The 19,102-nt window shown below is 40.7% G+C and overlaps 1 protein-coding gene and 1 non-coding gene across 3 annotated transcripts in view; one reads left to right on the plus strand and one right to left on the minus strand.

The window, feature by feature from the left end:
* LOC145543477 (uncharacterized) overlaps window positions 1–19,102 on the minus strand; it is a 71,175-nt gene that overhangs the window by 18,663 nt on the left and 33,410 nt on the right. The window lies entirely within an intron of this gene.
* Window positions 5,473–5,545, plus strand: TRNAC-ACA (transfer RNA cysteine (anticodon ACA)). Its single transcript has one exon. It is a non-coding gene; the product is annotated as a tRNA-Cys (tRNA).

Here is a 19,102-nt window from a genome sequence, read left to right on the forward strand (position 1 = left end):
TATTCATGGAATTTAACTGGCATTTCCTCATGAATTTTAATAGGCCATCCATTTTCCCACTACTTATCCCCACAATTCTTTGTGAGCCTTTGCAGAGCATTATTCTCTTATCTCTTTCTCTTTTTTTTCAATGATGTAATAATTCTACCTAAACCGAAAGGCTTTAGGATGTTGCCTTTTTACTGTGTTGGTCAGAGAGCTGGTCTAGGCTGACATTAAATAATCTGGAAAGATCAAGCTATGCACTTAGTATTTTTCTACTTTTTTCCAAAATACATGTTATTTAATTTGAAAAAACTGCTTACTTTTAAATAATAATCTAGGTCACCATACAATCATGAATGTGTGCCTTTTTAAAAGAAATTATAATTAGTGGCATTCATGAATTTACCTGTTCTCATTCAGTGTTCTTTTTAAAAATGGAATTGTTTGCAATATTTTTTCCTCCTAGTCCTTTTTAATAGGCATAATACATTTGGAAACTTAGTATCATCTTATTTGTAGACCTTGATGCTGGCAAAGATTGAAGGTGGGAGGAAAAGGGGATGACAGAGGATGAGATGGTTGGATGGCATCACCGATTCGATGAACATGAGTTTGAGTAGGCTCCGGGAGTCAGTGATGGACAGGGAAGCCTGGTGTGCTGCAGTCCATGGGGTTGCAAAGAGTCAGACACAACTGAGAGACTGAACTGAATTTTTAAAAATATATTCTCTGATGTATCTCACTTTCTCTCTCTCTCCATATACATATATATGTGTGTGTGTATGTATGTATATATATATATATATATATAGTTTTTTTTTTCTTGACTGTACCTTGTGGCATGCAGAACTTCCCCAAATTGGGATCGAACCCATGTTTCTGCAGTGGAATTTTGGAGTCTTAACCACTGAAGCCCCTAGATAGTAATATTTTAACTATCAATATTTTGAAGTAAAAACATACTTTCTTTGCCATAAGACACATGAGAGAAGAATTTGAAGGCTAAGATATGTCTTGATTTAGTGTAATGTTTTTGAAACTGAATTGTGACAAATCCCCCCTCTTCTTTATCACCTCTTCTTTATGCCCAGCCTGGGTTTTCTAGCCTGAGACAAAGCTTTGTTGTTGTTGTTCAGTTACTCAGTCATGCCCAACTCTGCAACCCCATGGACTGCAGCACACCAGGCTTCTCTGTCCTTCACTATCTCCTGGAGTTTGCTCAAACTCATGTCCATTGAGTCAGTGATGCCATCCAACCATCTCATCCTCTGTTATCCCTTTCTCCTCCTGCTTCAATCTTTCCCAGCATCATGGTCTTTTCCAATGAGTCAGTCCTTCGCATCAGGTAGCCAAAGTATTGGAGCTTTAGCTTCAGCATCAGTCCTTCCAATGAATATTCAGGGCTGATTTCCTTTAGGATTGACTAGTTTGATCCCCTTGCAGCCCAAGGGACTCTCAAGGGTCTTCTCCAGCACCACTGTTCGAAAGCATCAATTCTTCGGCCCTCAGCCTTCTTTATGGTCCAGTTCTCACATTTGTACTTGACTACTGCAAAAACCATAGCTTTGACTAGACAGACCTTTGTCGACAAAGTGATATCTCTGCTTTTTAATATGCTGTCTAGGTTTGTCATAGCTTTTCTTCCAAGGAACAAGAGTCTTTTAATTTTGTGGTTGCACTCACTATCTGCAGTGATTTTGGAGCCCAAGAAAATAGTCTCTTACTGTTTCCATTGTTTCCCCATCTATTTGCCATGAAGTATAGGGACCGGATGCCATGATCTTAGTTTTCTGAATGTTGAGTTTTAAGCCAGCCTTTTCACTCTCTTCTTTGACCTTCATCAAGAGGCTCTTTAGCGAGCTCATTTTTATTGCACATAGGGTATGAGTGGACAGGGAAGATGAATGCAATTCCAGGGAAGGAAGAGTAGGGAGGAGAGGACCGTAGCTTCTCATAGAGACACAACTAGTTGCTTGGTCACATGGGACCTCACTGGAGAGGATGCATGGGCCTCAGAACTATCTGTGGGAAGGCAAGAAAGAGGGGCAGACAATCCCGTGCATTTTCTGAGTTACGTGCTTCTCCAAGGAAACCCTGGGGAAGCCAGAGATCCTGCACAGGTCCAGCTAGGTGGAACCAGCTTCCTGAAATCGCTGTTGCAACCCGGTCCTCATCCCCAGGAAGCTACTTTGCCCCATTTCCATGGTTATAAAACAATGATTCTACTATCATCTTCTACCCTCTCTGGCAAGGAAGCAAGCTAGGTGGCCGAGCCCTGGGGACAGTAGAGATAAGCAGATCAGGGGTGGCAGAAACTTCCAGAAATTATTCAGGGCAATTATTTCTAGCAACCAAGGCCCCACCTACATGTGTGATATATAACTATACCTAGACTGGCCTCAAGTTCTCACTCCTCAGTGGTGCTTCTAGTCTGAATTCCCTAATTCTGCACCTCGTTTCTTCCACTTGTATATATACTCTCCCAAAGTAATGGGCTGTTGTTGTTGTGTGTGTATTTTAACTTGGAGAATTTTGTCTGACAATTTGAAATGAACAACTGCATTAAACCCTACGCACGATATAGTTAATCTTGAATGTTCTTTATTATATTGACTGGGCATCATCAATTTTATGAACAGATATTTATTAAGCACCTACTATGTGTTAAACACTTTTCTAAGCACTAGGACTACGACAGTGAACAAAGCAAACAAAAATCCCTGCATTAAGGAGAATGTGTTTTAGTGCGAGTAAGTAGACAAATTCTGGGAATAAATAAAATATTTATTCCATTGCAGGATGATAATCATTATGGAAAAAAAGAAGAGAAGGTTTTTTAATTATTTCTTTACTTTTTAAACTTTTTTTTTTATATTGGAGTATAGCCAGTTAACAATGTTAGGATAGTTTCAGGTGGACAGCAAAGAGACTCAGCCATACATAAACATCTATCCATTCTCCCCTAAATTCCCCTGGAAGGGAGACTTTTTAAAAATCTCTGTGATCTTTTGAATAGACAACTATGATGACCTTCAGAAAGAAGGAGAAAGAAGGTGTGCCTGGGGCATTTAGGGAATGTAAAAGAGTTCTTTAGGACTGGAGCTCCAGGTCAAGCTGTGGCCAGTGAGTAAAGAAATAGCCTGAGGGATGTAGAGCATTGTGGCTTCTCTGAGCGAGACACAACTTCTGATAACAACTTTCTCCAAGCACATTGCACAGAGTACTGTACCCTTGGGAGATACAGTTTTTGTTAACTCAGTTTTACCTCCCAGATAGGTTATATGAAGTACAAAGAGTTGACAGTTCCTTCTACACAACTGCCTGGTGACGACTCCTCAAACTTACAAGAGGTACACAAGTTACGGAACTGAATCAGAGTCAGAGAAGCAAAACTATACTTTCCAAGGAGATTTCATGAAATGCATGCTGCACAGTTACGTTCCTCTCTGTGTCAGCTACAAATGTTGGAAAGTGAGCCCTGATTTGTAGGACACCTGAAATGTCCTACAGGTGTCCTTCCCCTACAGGGGAAGAATTTGGAATATCTGAAAAACAATCTTGGCTGGGAGGGCTCGGGGGGGAATTCTCATGTGGTAAATATCAGATTGAAATTAGGTAGAGATGAAAGATTTCTCAAATAATTAGGCGGCATATATCAGTTACTGATTATTATCTTGATTGATAAGACATCTAAAAATGAGGATCTATGAATAAGATTTTACTTAAACTGGACAGGTGTTTGATCCCAGAATCATAGAATTGAAAGGTCGTCGCCAGGTTAAATGGTCATTTCTTAGGATGTCAAAACTCAGAGTAACGTCTGGATGCCCAGAAACTGAAAAGTACAAACATTAAAGGTTACTCTTTTAGACTTCTGTATAGATAACTCACTGTTACAGAAGGAGCTCATTCACTTTTTTAACTAATTTCAAGTGCATCAGATTACCTATGCCATGTACTTTGCTAGATGTTGGAAATATAAAAGTGAGAAAAAATTGACCTAAGTCTTGCTCTCACAGAGTTTATACTTACAAGTATAACTGCCACAAGGGCTATTAAGAAAAGCTCAGTTGAAGGCCGAGAGCATATACTGGAGGACAGACAAGATCCGGGAAGTGAGGCTTGAAGTTGAGATTTGCAGGCTAAAGGGAGGAGGCAGGAAAGTGAGTGCTCAAGGATTTGTAGATCATTAAGGATTTTGATCTTTATTCAAAGATCAATTGGAAAACTATTGCAGGACTTGAATTTTTAAAAAATCACTCTGGATGTTGATGGAGAGCCAACTGTAGTTGCACAAAGAGAGTTTAGGAGACATCATTTAGGAGGCTATTGTAGCAGTTCCAGGCAGGAGACAGTATTTTTTGGTTCTTTAATTAATTAATTATTTACTTATTTGGCTGCACTGGGTCTTAGTTGGGGCATACAGAAACTTCAGTTTTCATTGCAGCACATGTGATCTTTAGTTGCAGCATCCGAACTCTTACTTGTAGCATGTGGGATCTAGTTCCCTGGCCAGGGACTGAACCCAAGCCTCCTGCCTTGGAGTCTTAGCCACTGGACCACCAGGGAAGCCTTGGAGATAACAGGTTTTTTTTTTTTTTTTGAGACAGCAGTTCTGATCAGAGAAGTGCTCCACTCCCTCCTTTGAATAGCTGCAGAGCTTTGGACAGTGAACTTTATGATAAGTCTTTGTCCCTCAGTCTCCATCTCCTTGTCTCCCCACTCCACCTCCTTTTCCTTGCTGATAAGGACATGCAGCCTTGCAACAGTGAGGTCACAACCTCCAAAATGCAGATAACTAAATGTTTTAAAATGTCTTTACCTACATTTTTCCTGATCCCAACGTAAGATTTCTAAGCCTCCAGCATTTAATGAAGTCGTTTCGGGCTAATGTGTGTTCCTTGAACCTTGTTTTATGGTTCTGAGTAAAATAATTGAGAAAATATCCCACAATATAAGAGATTTTGTAAGAACATAAGTGGATGGTGCTTTCCCATTTTTGAGAGATTCTCTAAGAAAAGTCTTGCTTTATACTCAGTCATATACTTAGTCATATTCTACTTACTATGAATACCGTAAGAAATGAGGGTACAATGGTGAAAGATACATAGTCCCTGTTCTCATAGAACGTAAATTCTAGAAGGGAAGCAATTGGAATAAAGTATAACAAGTACTATAATGTAAGAAGTACAGCAGACTAAAAAAGAAGTGATGACTAAATGCAGTATGGTCTCCTAGATTGGACCCTGGAACAGAAAAAGAATATTAGTAAAAAAATTAGTCTGTAGTTTAATTAATAGTATCTTATCTGTTTTCATGTTTTAGTTTTGCCAGATATACCACTATATGCAAGATGTTATTAAGAGAAGCTGGGTGAAGAGTGTATGGGAACTCTATACTAGCTTTGCAAGTTCTTCTATAAATTTAAAATTATTCCAATATGCCGAGGTTGTGAGTTCGATCCTCACCTGGAGCACTGCTTGGACTTTCCTGGTGGCTCAGACGGTAAAGCATCTGTCTACAATGCAGGAGACCCAGGTTCAATCCCTGGGTCAGGAAGATCCCTTGGAGAAGGAAATGGCATCCCACTCCAGGACTATTGCCTGGAAAATCCCATGGATGGAGGAGCCTGGTAAGCTACAGTCCATGGGGTCGCAAAGAGTCGGACACGACTAAGCAACTTCATTTTCTTTCTTTCAAGAAGTTGAGAAGAAAGGACTTTCCTGGTGGTTCAGTGATTAAGACTCCACACTTCCACTGCAGAGGGCATGGGTTCAACCTCTGGTTGGGGAACTAAGATCCCGAAAGCTGAGCTGTCTGGCCAAAATTAAAAGAAAGAAAGAAGTGCAGGTTTGGTCTCTAGTTGGGGTACCCAACCTAATTAGAGATTCAAGGAAGGTTTTCAAGGGAAATTATGTTTAAGTTGAGAGCTGAAGACAAATAGAAGCTAACCATAAAGAGAAATACAGGAAAAGATGTCCAGAAATTGTATCCAGAATGTTTAGAGGGGCAGAAGGAAGAGAAAGCATGACAACTTCTCTGAAATGAATAAAATTCAGTGTAGTTGGAGCTGAGAGTGTACAGGGGGGATGAGAAGGAAGGGAGAGGTGGAAGATAAAACAGAAGTGGGAGGACATGAAGACCTTAAAAAAACCATTGAGAAGTTTGCATTCTGGGACAATTCCAAAAAAATAAATAAAAATGACTACTATATATACTGTTTAGAACTTCCTTTTCTAGTAGTCAAAGAAATAGAAATTAAGGTAACTGGATAGTATTTTAGCTTATTCAATTACCAAATATTTCTTAATAATAATATTTTTTGCTGCTGAGGGTATGAAGGAGAGTTTCTTATACTTGGCTAGTAATAATAATCTTTCTAGAAAGCTATTTGGCAATTTAAATACAAAGTTCCAAAAAATATTCAAATCTTCAGTTTTACTTCTGGAATGTTATTTCAAGTAAATAATTAGAAATATATTTTATAATAATATAAAAAGATGTTCCTCATCATTATTTAAAACAGTATAAAATTTTATACAATCTAGGTACCAAAAATAGGAACATAATTAAATGAGAAATTATGTTTCCATATTCTGAAATATTATGCAAATATTTAAAAATGTTTACAAAGAATTTTAATGACAGGTTAATAAATATATTGTATATATGCCTGTTGCGTACTTAGTTGCTCAGTCATGTGACCTTTGTGACCTCATGGACTGTAGCCCTCCCAGCCCCTCTGACCATGGGTTTCTCCAGGCAAGAATACTGGAGTGGGTCGCCATTCCCTTCTCTTGGGGATCTTCCCAACTGAGGGATCAAACCCAAGTCTCCTGCATTGTAGGTGGATTCTTTACCTTCTGAGCCACCAGGGAAGCCCTATATGCATGTAATACATGTGTATATAATCAGTATGTGTGTTTGTGCATGAACATCTATAGACTAGACAGGCTACATCATTTGCAGGGCCCAGTACAAAATGAAAAGGCAGAAACCCTTGTTCAAAAGTCATTAGTAATTCCAAGAGAGCAACAAGTCTTAAGCCAAAGGTAGGGTTCTTCTGAACACAAGTACTATATGACTGCATAGGTCTTATGCCCTTGACATTGATCTTATCTGCAGAAAGAAGACTGAAAAAAAATATCCCAAAATGTCAATAGTCATTACTTTTGAGGTTTGGGATTACTCATGATTTTTATTTCATATATTTTATAGATAGATAGATATTTATTCACAATAGATATATATTTCTTTCATAATCAGTGAAAAAACAGTATGTATCTTTAAAAAAAAAATTCAAATTATACTGAAAGCAGCAGTACAATGAATTGCATTCTATTTCCATTTGACTCTTTTAAATATCCATTCTGTGCCACTGAGAATAACAGATACTCTTAAAAATTTCTACGTTTCTAAGTCATTGTACAGAAGAGAGCAGGATATAAAAATGAAATCAGTTCTGTGCTGTCAAAAAAGCAAGCCACACTGAACCACAAATAACCCATTTCCATCTATTTTTGTCCTGTGTAGAATTAGCTCTTTGGTTGGACATTAAACATTTGCCTGAATGGTGCGAGGCTGAAGATCTCTTCTCCAGGGTCCTTAGACCTACGTTTGTGTAATTGGAAACCCTCACTGGCAAAAAGAAGAAAGACATGCAGGAGGCCTATTGCATCTCAAACACTTACTAGATCTAATGAAGCCTTTAGCAACACATTTTTTTTTTGGAATAAAGTTGCATCTCAGTTCAGTTCAGTCGCTCAGTCGTGTCCGACTCTTTGCAACCCCACGAACCACAGCCATGGAATTCTCCAGGCCAGAATACTGGAGTAGGTAGCCTTTCCTGTCTTCAGGGGATCTTCCCAACCCAGGGATCGAACCCAGGTCTCCCACATTGCAGGTGGATTCTTTGCCAGCTGAGCCACAAGGGAAGCCCAGGGAGCCCATAGATTGAGTATAAAAGAATGTTCATTTAGGCCACTCTACTCAGTTAAATGGACAGGTGATTGGTTTTTCCAGAATAAGTCCTAACCAGTTACATTTCAGAAAACTCCTTAAGCATTTTAACAGGAATACAACACCTTCCCAATCCAGGTTTGGGATAATTTTTCTCTCTTTTTTAAAAAAATTATTTATTTTAAATTAAAGGCTAATTGTTTACAATATCATGTTAGTTTCTGCCATATATCAACATGAATCAGCCATAGGTATACATATGTGCCCTCCCTCTTGAAACTCCCTCCTCAATTTTTGTCTTATAGTGTATTTTTAAAAGATATTTCAACATACATCTTTATCTCATTTTTTAGTTGTAAATATATTCTATTTTCTGACATCAGCCTATATGTAAACACAGTGACCATTTTGCTGTTGTTGTAGAATAAGGGGCTGATGGAGATCACAGTGGGAGTCCTAGCTTCTTTTTTTGCAGCTTGTGGGATCTTAGTTCCTTGACTGAGGATCAAACCTGAGCTCCTGGCAAGGGGAGCGCAGAGTCCCAGCCACTGGACAGCCAGGGAATTCCTGAGGGAGAGCTAGTTTCAACAGACCTGTCAGGGAAAACCTCTTTGAGGATCTCATCTTTAGGCTGAGGAAGTCATATTTGATGTGTTGAGAAAAAAAATAAATCAACAGTCAATCTAAGAAAAGAATGGAAAATTTTATTCGAGCCAATCTGGGAGACAGACAATCTTTCAGAAAGCTCTGAGGACTGTTTTACCCACTGGAGGTCAAAACCCAGTTATACATTTGTGAGACAAAAAATTAAACATCAGAAGACATATTGCCAGTTTACACAATCTGGATCAGCAGGTACAAAGCAAGTCATGCGTCATCACTACCCTTTACAAGATGAAGAAGGAATGTTATCTCCTCAGGAGATTTGGTAAGTGCAGACGCACAGCACACACTAAAGGGGAGGGAGGAGGCCCAAACAAAGAAAAATCTTATGTTTAAATTTTTTCTTTTCTTGCCATAAAACGTGACTTTTATTTCATCAGAGGCCTAAAAAAAAGACAAAAGGCTATTTAAGTGAGATGACAGTGAAAAGCATTCCATTTGAAGGGAGAGCTTGTATGAAGACCCTGAGAAAGGAGAGTGACTTTGAAGGTGGTGTTATCTGAGGAAGGGGGCATAGAAGGTTCCATTCAGTTCAGAAAGTCCAGACACCAACTCTGATGGTTCCATCCTGAGCTTTATGCCAACCCCTGAGGGTAAAGTACTGTGAATGAAGTACTTCCCTGGTGGTCCTGTGGTTAAGAATCCACCTTCCAATGCAGGGGACACGGGTTCGATCCATGGTCTGGTCAAGGAGCTAAGATCTCACATGCTGAGAGGCCACTAAGCCCTCACACTGCAGCTACTGAGCCTGGAGCCTTGGAGCCCACAAGCCACAACTAAGACCCAGTGCTACCAAATAAATAAATATATTGTTTTAAACAAAAGTACTTTGAATGATATGGGCTTCCCAGTTGGCACTAGTGGTAAAGAATCTGCCTGCCAGTGCAGGAGATGCAAGAGACCAAGGTTCAGTCCCTGGGTCAGGAAGATCCCCTGGAGTAGGAAATGGCAACAGACTCCAGTATTCCCTTTTTTTTTTTTTTTAATTTTTTTTTTATAATTGAAAGATAATTGCTTTACATAATTTTGTGGTTTTCTGTCATTCTCCAGTATTCTTGTCTGGAAAACTCCAGGGACAGAGTAGACTGGCAGGCTACAATCCACGGGGCTACAGAAAGTTGGATATGACTGAGCGACTAAGCTATAGCACTAATGATGTGGGAGGAGCTAGGGTGAGGTGCTAAGGAAGGGACAGAAGGAGCCAAGAAGGGGAATGACTCTCCTTCACATTCCAGAGGAAGAAAGATTTCTGTAGAGGTTGGTTCCCTGAGGGCACCATCCTTTTCTGCACCATGAAGTAAGAGTGACTGATGTCATTAGTGACATCAAGACAAGCCATTGGAGACAGGAGCGCTGCACTGAAAAGGGAGTCCAGAGGCTTCACCATCAGCTGTGTTTGTTATGCTCTCTATTCTACATAGCTCAGTTGGTAAAGAATCTGCCTGCAATGCAGGAGACCCCGGTTCGATTCCTGGGTTGGGAAGATCCCCTGGAGAAGGGAAAGGCTACCCGCTCCAGTATTCTGGCCTGGAGAATTCCATGGACTCTATAGTCCATGGAGTCGCAAAGAGTTGGACACGACTGAGTGACTTTCACTGTCTGCTCTACAGGTGACAGGATTTTTGAAGCAGGTCGACCCAAAGCCAGTTGAGGGAGTGTCTTCCTTGCAAACCCACTCTCTCTAAAGATGGGTTGATGGGCCTAGAGGAACTCGGGGAATTGAGATTAGCCCAAATTTAGCCTCAGACTGAAGCCACTTATATCCACACAGTTTATTAATATTACTATTATTATTAGCTGTGCCTCGAAGCTTGTGGGATCTTAGTTCACTAGCCAAGGATCAAACCCAAGCCTGTGGCAGAGAAAGCGCCGAGTCCTAACGACTGGACTGCCAGGGAACACCCAACACAGTTTATAAGGAAGGACTCTCCCTACATCTCCTATCCATTGGGTTAGAACTTGAAGGGGAAGATAGGGGACAGATTAGCCCCCAGGACTCCAGCAGATGGATTTTGGTTAGATATGTGAATATCTTCAAATAAACTTCTATTAGTGGGGGCTCTTAATTATAAGGACAAAAACTCAACTCAAACTAGCTAAAACAAAAATAAAAAGCCGCTAACTGGTTCACATCTTGGGAAGAACAAGCAAGTGTGTTAATTAAAAGTTTCTGTCTTTCGTTTCTCATCTCTACTTGGCTCGGCCCCATTCCCTAACTTTGTATCTTCATATCTTGGTTTCATGTCTTCATTCTGGATGCCTTTCTTTACACGGTGGGGAAGACAGCTCCAGCAGCCCTAGGCTACATCACAGCACAACTCCGCCACTTTTCTCTCCACACCTGTACACACACATTCCCTGTGCACCACAGCTACTGAGTCCACGTGCCACAAATACTGAAGCCTGCCCTCCTAGAGCCTGTGCTCTGAAACAAGAGAAGCCACCACGATGAGAAGCGTGCACCGCAGCTAGAGAAAAGCCCACACAGCAACGAAGACCTAGCAGAGCCATAAGCAAACAAATAAATAATATGAAAAATCTGTACACATCAAATCCTAGGGAAGGGCTGGCCAACCTTTCTGGTATGGCCAACCTCTCTGGTTGGCCAATCAAGGGAGAAAGTGATCCTGGTTAGATCACAGCCAGGTCCTGGTCCTGGGTTAACCTTTGAGACAAAGGCTGTCAGAATTTCGTGACTCCAAGTCCTATAAAATGGGAAGAGTCTGTTCCCCAACACTAAAGGTGATGGAGAGACAAAAAACAACAAAATCTAGAATGGTAAGGGAAGTTAAGGATAAATTCTTTTTATGAACATAGCACAAAAGAAGTATAAAAATTCCTACAATCCAGCTTGGATGTCTTCTCCAAGCACCCAATTAAATTACTCTTCTTAAAGAGTAACTTTTTCATGAAGTGACACTTAAGATATTGAAAAAATGCAGCAGGACAGGAAATCACCTTGCTCTCCTCAGAGATGTAGAGAAGGGCTGTAAGTGGGTTCCTGCCGCTTACGTAAAATAGGCATAGAAAGGGACCAATAGAGCAGCAGACAGAGCGACAGAGGATGGGATGGTTGGATGCATCATTGACTCAACGAACTTGGGTTTGAGCAAACTCCAGGAGACAGTGAAGGACAGGGAAGCCTGGTGTGCTGCAGTCCATGGGGTTGCAGAGTGGGACACGACTGAGCAACTGAAAAACAATAAATGAGCAGAAGAGGCTGGAACTTTCTGGAAGCCTCAGTAAGAGACAGCAGGCTACAGTCCAGGAAAGCATGGGCTCAACACAAAGAAGTTGGAAGGTCTCAGATGATAGATGTTTAATGCTTCTCTACGTAGCTCTCCAAATACCGAGAGTCACCTGTCAGGTATTCATGGTGAGGTCATGGTGCTGAAAAAAAATAATAAACAGAAACCTCAACCAAATTGAGAGACCAGAATGGGGAAGCTTTCACATCCTGTGCAGATAGCAGAGTCCAACAGGAAGGAAAAGGAGTCCTGGCAAGGACTCAGCTGATGAAAAGTTGTGGGCTGTGGAAAACTGACTCTCACTGTCCGTTCTTCCCTCTATAAAAATGTTCTCCTTCCCTGGCTCTGTGGGAACTGGTACATGGCTCACCATGGTTGTAGACCCTGAACTGTAATTCTCTGCTGACCCCACATACACACATCTTCGCTGAAGAAATATCTGGCAATCTGTTTCAGATCAACAGTGAGTACCCAGTCCCTGGGATGAGAAGAATGGGGAGGGAGTGATTAAGATCAAAGCAAAGTCTCCAGGGCTAGAGAGAGGTTCTCAACAAGTTTCTAAGTCAGGGATTCAGGCCCAGGAAACAGACAGAGATGTAGAACTGATAACCAATCTAGAACTGATAGCCAGAAAAGATGGCCTTGGACAAGTCAGAAGCCCAGTTACTGAAGCATGAAGTCAGAGCTGGTCTAACAGTTAGTATGACTTTGTGTGCCAAGTCCCTGGACCATTGTTAGGATGCCTTTCAGACACTGAGGTTTATTTTAGGGGCCAGATGGTTGGGGTCTGTGAGGAGAGGGAGGATAGAGAAGCTGGAAGTCAGGCAGGTTCTGACAGATTCAAGGCAAGATGATTTAGTAAGCAAAAGTAATAGAATGTGTTTTGGTCAGATCAAGCCCCAGAGCTGTATTAGAGGCGTAGAGGACTTTCCCTGGTGGTTAAGAATAAGATAAGACTCTGACATGGGTTTGATCCCTGGTCCAGGAAGATTCCACAGGCTGTGGGGCAACTAAGCCCTTGTGCCTAGTGCCTGTGCTCAGCAACGGAAGAAGCCACTGCAATGAGAAGCCTGCACGCGGCGGTGAAGAGTACAGGCCCTGCTTGCTGCAAGCAGAGAAAACCCGCGCACAGCAACACAGACCCAGCGCAGCCAAAAATAATTATAAACTGAAATGGTAGCAGAGAGATACTTTTTTAGGAAGAGGCCACACTTGATTTCAGGAATCAGACACTGTGAGAATATCATGGCCACCAAATATTAGTACAACTCTGGGGGCACATGTGGATAGAAATAATTTGAGATTTGCATTTATCTTCCAAGATGTGTCTCTCTGTGTAAAGTCCTATGGATAAAGTTGTGACTTCAGTTTCAAGTTGGGCTGTCCTGGCAGCTCAGAGGGTAAAGAATCTGCTTGCAGTGAGGGAGACCCTGGAGTAGGGAATGGCTACCCACCTCAGTATTGTTGCCTGGAGAATTCCATGGAGAGAGGAGCCTGGCGGGCTACAGTCCATGGGGTCACCAAGAGTCTCGGACACGACCGAGCTACTAACACTCCAATTTCAAGCAACCTGGCAACATTCATTTACAACTTAAAAATACAATAGAATCATTTACATGTCTCCTAGAAACCAAGGATGTTATACCTCCAGTGATTTGGATAATGTTGTACGTGTTTTCTTTTTTAAATTCTAATTAAGCCATCCATCACGTCAAGGTGATAATTTTCTCAAGTATGCTCTTCATTAAACTACTGAGTTTTAAAGCAATTATACTTCAATAAAAATCAATTAAAAAAACACAGAACCGCTGAGTTTTATTTTGTCTCCAATAGCATGAAGACTTTTGACTCCTAGGGGAAAATTTCATGTGAGTGGCCATCTGTTACTTTTGGGGTACTGGATATGGAGGAGTCTTCTTCCATCCATTCCTTTTGAAAGCGCTCTCCCTCCCAATTCATGGGATTCTGGTGGACCTGTCAGTTACATGGGTTGATGAACCAGGCTGCCCAATCAGAGCACTTACTGCCCTTAGACATACACTCAGTTGAGGAGGAAGCAAGTGACATCATCTTAGTTGTTTTCAAAAATTGATGCAAATGTTAGGGCAGTAAAAGTTGCACTCTTATTTTTGGAATTGCTACTTGTGAGAATAATGTAAGCCTGGGCTGTTTGGTTGCTATTTTTGTTCCTATATGGAGAAAGCCTGTCTGAAAATAAAGCCACACAGAGAAAAATAGAAGCAAGAGGGAGAAATGCAAAGAGAAAGGTAGAAGGAGAGAGCTAATAATGTGATTTACACCCTTCGATCCACTTACGCTAGAAGCAGGACCCACTCCTCAGACTTCCCATTTCCTGGAGCCTTTTCATTCTCTTCTTGTTAAAATTAGATTGAGTTCAGTTTCCACCATTTACAATTGAACGTACCTGGACATTCAAAGATCAACAATCCAGATACACAGAGCCTTGTGGCAGTATCACTACCCTGGTCACCACATGAATACTCGCCAGAGGTAAGCATTTTTAGTTTTTTGGTTGTTTTTTTTACTTTATTAGTGGACATTTTAAAAAAGTTATTTATTTATTTGTCTTCCCCAGGTCTTAGCTGTAGTACATGGAATCTAGTTCCCTAATAAGGAATTGAATCCAGGCCCCCTGCAGTGCGAATGCAGAGTCTTAGCCACTAGACCACCTGGGAAGTCTCTATTAGTGGACATCTGAGGATCAATTTTGTGTTATATAATTTCTACTTTTTAAAAAATGTGTTTATTTGTTGTTGTGATGATTGTTTTTTGGCTGTGCTGCGTCTTCGTTGCTGCACCGGGCTTTCTGTGGCTGCAGAGAGCAAGGGCTACTCTCTGGTTATGGTGCTCGGGCTTCTTATTTCGGGGGCTTCCATTGTCGCAGAGCATTGGCTCCAGGAATGTGGGCTTCGTGTACAGCTCGTGGGCTCTAGGGCACAGGCTCAGGAGTTGTGGCACACAGGTTTTAGTTGCCCAAGGCATGTGGAATCTTTCTAGACTAGGGATCGAACTCCTGTCCCCTGCATTGGCAGATGGATTCCTATCCACTGTACCACCAGGAAGTCCTGTAATGTCCACTTTTTGCCTCCATTTTCTATCTGTTAGAATTGCATGCAATGAGGGCACCTTCAACAAATTGAATAGTTAATGGTTTTAATTTTAATTTGGCACCATGGAACTATATCAAGCTACAAAACTTAAGACATGAACCTGCTTTTCATATCTGATGACAATATTTACAAAGAATTTAGTGGCGCTGGGGAGCTTCCCAGCACTAGCGGTAAAGAACCCGCCTGCCAATGCAGGAGACATAAGAGAGCTGGGTTCGATCCCTGGGTGGGAAGATCCCCTGGAGGAGGGCATGGCATCCCACTCCAGTATTCTTGCCTGGAGAAGCCCATGAACAGAGGAGCCTGGTGGGCTACAGTCCGTAGGTTTGCAAAGAGTCAGACACGACTGAAGCGACTTAGCACGCACACACATGTGGCACATAAGTACTAATTTTACATGATATTAAAGTAGATTGTTCTCTGTCATTGTGCATGAATGAAATAGGTTTCTCTGTATCATAAGACATAAAAAAGAATGTATAAAATCACATGCTGACAACTCCTAACTGCTATCTGACATAGTTCCTGCTTTGCTCTTGGGAAGTTCAAAGCAGCTCTGATTCTTGATTTTATGCATGAATTTTCTCCTCCTCTTTGGAAGCTTTGTCTCTGATCTCCTAAAGTTTTGCAATCATGTATCTTGATATGGTCTTTCCCCATTCCTTATGCTAAGGAATCTTTTGAATGTTAAGATCTTTTCACTCTGGAAATATATCTGATAATTTGCTCCTTTCTATTTTCCCTGTCTAGACGGACTTTTGTTGGCAAAGTAATGTCTCTGCTTTTAAATATGCTATCTAGGTTGGCCATAACCTTCCTTCCAAGGAGTAAGCGTCTTTTAATTTCATGGCTGCAATCATCATCTGCAGTGATTTTGGAGCCCAAAAAAATAAAGTCTGACACTGTTTCCACTGTTTCCCCATCTATTTCCCATGAAGTGATGGGACCAGATGCCATGATCTTAGTTTTCTGAACGTTGAGCTTTAAGCCAACTTTTTCACTCTCCTCTTTCACCTTCATCAAGAGGCTCCTTAGTTCTTCTTCACTTTCTGCCATAAGGGTGGTGTCATCCGCATATCTGAGGTATTGATATTTCTCCCGGCAATCTTGATTCCAGCTTGTGTTTCTTCCAGCCCAGCGTTTCTTATGATGTACTCTGCATATAAGTTAAATAAGCAGGGTGACAATATACAGCCTTGACGTACTCCTTTTCCTATTTGGAACCAGTCTGTTGTTCCATGTCCAGTTCTAACTGTTGCTTCCTGACCTGCATAAGGGTTGACTCATTGGAAAAGACCCTAATGCTGGTTAGGATTGGGGGCAGAAGGAGAAGGGGACGATAGAGGATGAGATGGTTGGATGGCATCACCGACTCGATGGACATGGGTTTGGGTGGACTCCGGGAGTTGGTGATGGACAGAGAGGCCTGGCGTGCTGCAATTCATGGGGTTGCAAAGAGTCGGACACGACTGAGCGACTGAACTGATTTTCCCTGTTCTTATGTCTTCAACTCATTTCATTAAAAAAAAAAAGTACATATTGAGGACATGCTATGTGTCTGGTTTTGTTCTAGGCAATATACAAAACAAAACAAAAAAAGTTCTATCTTAGAGGTAGTCACGTTTTAGATAGAAATTGGATGTTTTGCAGTGAGCCTATACTTTTTTTCTCTCCAATTTCCATCTTTTTGAGGGTTTTTTTTTCTTCCTTCTGGAAGACTCCTCAACTGTATCTTCCAAATCATTTATTAAAGTTTTTGCTTCTGCTACAATATTTTCAATTTCCAAGGGTTCTTTATTATTTCGTGAGTTCATATCCTTATTTATCTCTCTGAAGATGTTTTTAATAGCTTTATATTTTTATGTTGTCACTTGCTTGAATTATCTCTATGCCTATAAATGTCTTTGTCTTGTTTATGTGTTTTTTGTCTCTGTTTTTCCTGAAGAGAACTTTCTTTCTCACTTATTCATATTTAGTTCTGCATTTGAAACTTTAATTTTCATTTTAAAAGCTTAACTTTGATGGTATGGTATTTAATAGCTAGCTGCCTCTATTTTAGATGAATTGCATCTTTAATCAGAAACCATTCTCAGTGCATACTTTGATCTTTTAAACAGGAAAGACAATTTGAGGGTTGAATATTTATCTAATGAATTCAGTGGAGCCAATTAAGATAATTCAGGTCAGTAGGAAAAAAACAACCTAATATATGTTTCTCACTTAGCTATTTCACAAGGTTGACAATCACTCACCTACTATAGCTGCCTCCAAAAAGTCCAGAGTAAATGCAACCTCCTTGGAGAAAAAGATGCTAGAAATTTTACTCAGAACTCATATTTTGAAACTTACAAAGTAAACTGAAGTGGCTTTATCTATACACATTTCAAGATGATCTTCTCAGAGAGAATATTTATTGCAATGTTTCAGTGGAGGATGAAATGACAACCCACTCCAGTATCCTTGCCTAGGGAATCCCATGGACAGAGGAGCCTGGCAGGCTACGGTCCAAGGGGTCGAAGAGTTGGACGTGACTTGGTGACTAAACTGCCACCACAGTGTTTTATTATACACCTTCACCTACTTGTATGAAAAATTAATATATTCACAGCACTGTATCTCAGGGAATAGTTAAAATAAGAAGAAATATTTCACTAGATAAAATATATATTAAAACAAGAGTGATACAGAACCTAAAGAACATCTTTTCATACATATAGATTTTTTCAGAAAGTTTCTCTCTGGAGATTTTTAAATTAAACTAATACCTTGCTTAGATATGTGAGGACTTACAGATGAAGGATTAAATTTTAATGTTGAATTTAAATTACTGCTATATATTGCATTTGCAACTGGAATGATTTTCATTTGATAATAGAAAAGGTAATATTTATTGGATGCTAAGTATATGCCAAGTGGACTTCTCTGGTGGCTTAGATGGTAAAGAATCTGCCTGCAAGGCAGGAGACCTGGTTTTGATCCCTGGGTTGGAAAGATCCCCTGGAGAAGGGAATGGCATCCCACTCCAGTATTCTTGCCTAAAGAATCCCGTGGACAGAGGATCCTGGTGGACTACAGTCCACAGGTTTGAAAAGAGTCAGACACAACTGAGTGACTAACACACGCATGTATATGCCAAATACCCTTCCAAGCACTTTATATGTTTCTCACATTTAATCTTCACAGCAACTCTTTGAGATAGGTACTACTATTGGCTCCATTTATAGATAAGAGACTAGTAAGTGGAAGATCTAGCATAGCATTTAGGCCGCTGACCTGCAGGGCTAGCCCTTCTGAATGACCGGGTACCTCCTTTGTGTACATCGTGAGTACAGCAGAGAGCATTTAAAGAAACAGGCATCTTCCCTCACATCCAGTGTTGTTTGGTTGTGAGAAACAGAAAGTAACTTTGGCAACTCAAGGAGAAGGAAATTTACTGGAAGTTAGGTGACAAGCTTACAGAATCCATAGGAAGGGTGGCAAAGCAGGCTTGGATACAAGTTGGAAACAGGGCAGATCTGAAGAGTCAGGGACAAGAATTCAAGAAAAGTTGGTGGGACGGATGGCCTGTTAGGATAGCCCCTCAACTGGGATGTACTGACTCCAAACATTTGCAGCCATCCCCCTGTGACTTGGGACAGAAATTACAGGGAGAGTGTTCAGCTGGCCTAGGGTGGCCCAGCTTGGATCAGGGAGGAGGGTGGGGGTCTGATCACTGTCTCAGGAGGTTCTATCCAATAGAGAAGAAGTTACAACTATGAGACCCAGACTTCTGAAGTTTAAAATTAGCCTTACCGCTTAATTAATGGACAACATTGGTAATTTCTTAATATTAATCTCTCTATGGCTCAGTTTGGATATTTGTAAAATAAGCATAAGAATAGTATTGCTATCTTAAGAGTTGTTTAAGGAGTAAACAAGTTAATACATATGAAACTCAAGAGAGGGCATGACACACAGAAAGCCTAAGATAAATGTTTACTTTGATTATATATGAACTTAAGTGCTGACAGATATGTTATTTAGCAACTAAATAAAAGACAAAGCTGGGTTTTTTTCTCCACCTTCCTCCACCTCTCAAAAAACCGTTAGGCCTTTGGATCAAAATAAAAATATGCC

The sequence above is a fragment of the Giraffa tippelskirchi genome, chromosome 3 (assembly GCF_054371585.1).
Source record: "Giraffa tippelskirchi isolate mGirTip1 chromosome 3, T2T-mGirTip1v1.2.pri, whole genome shotgun sequence".
Taxonomy (NCBI): domain Eukaryota; kingdom Metazoa; phylum Chordata; class Mammalia; order Artiodactyla; family Giraffidae; genus Giraffa; species Giraffa tippelskirchi.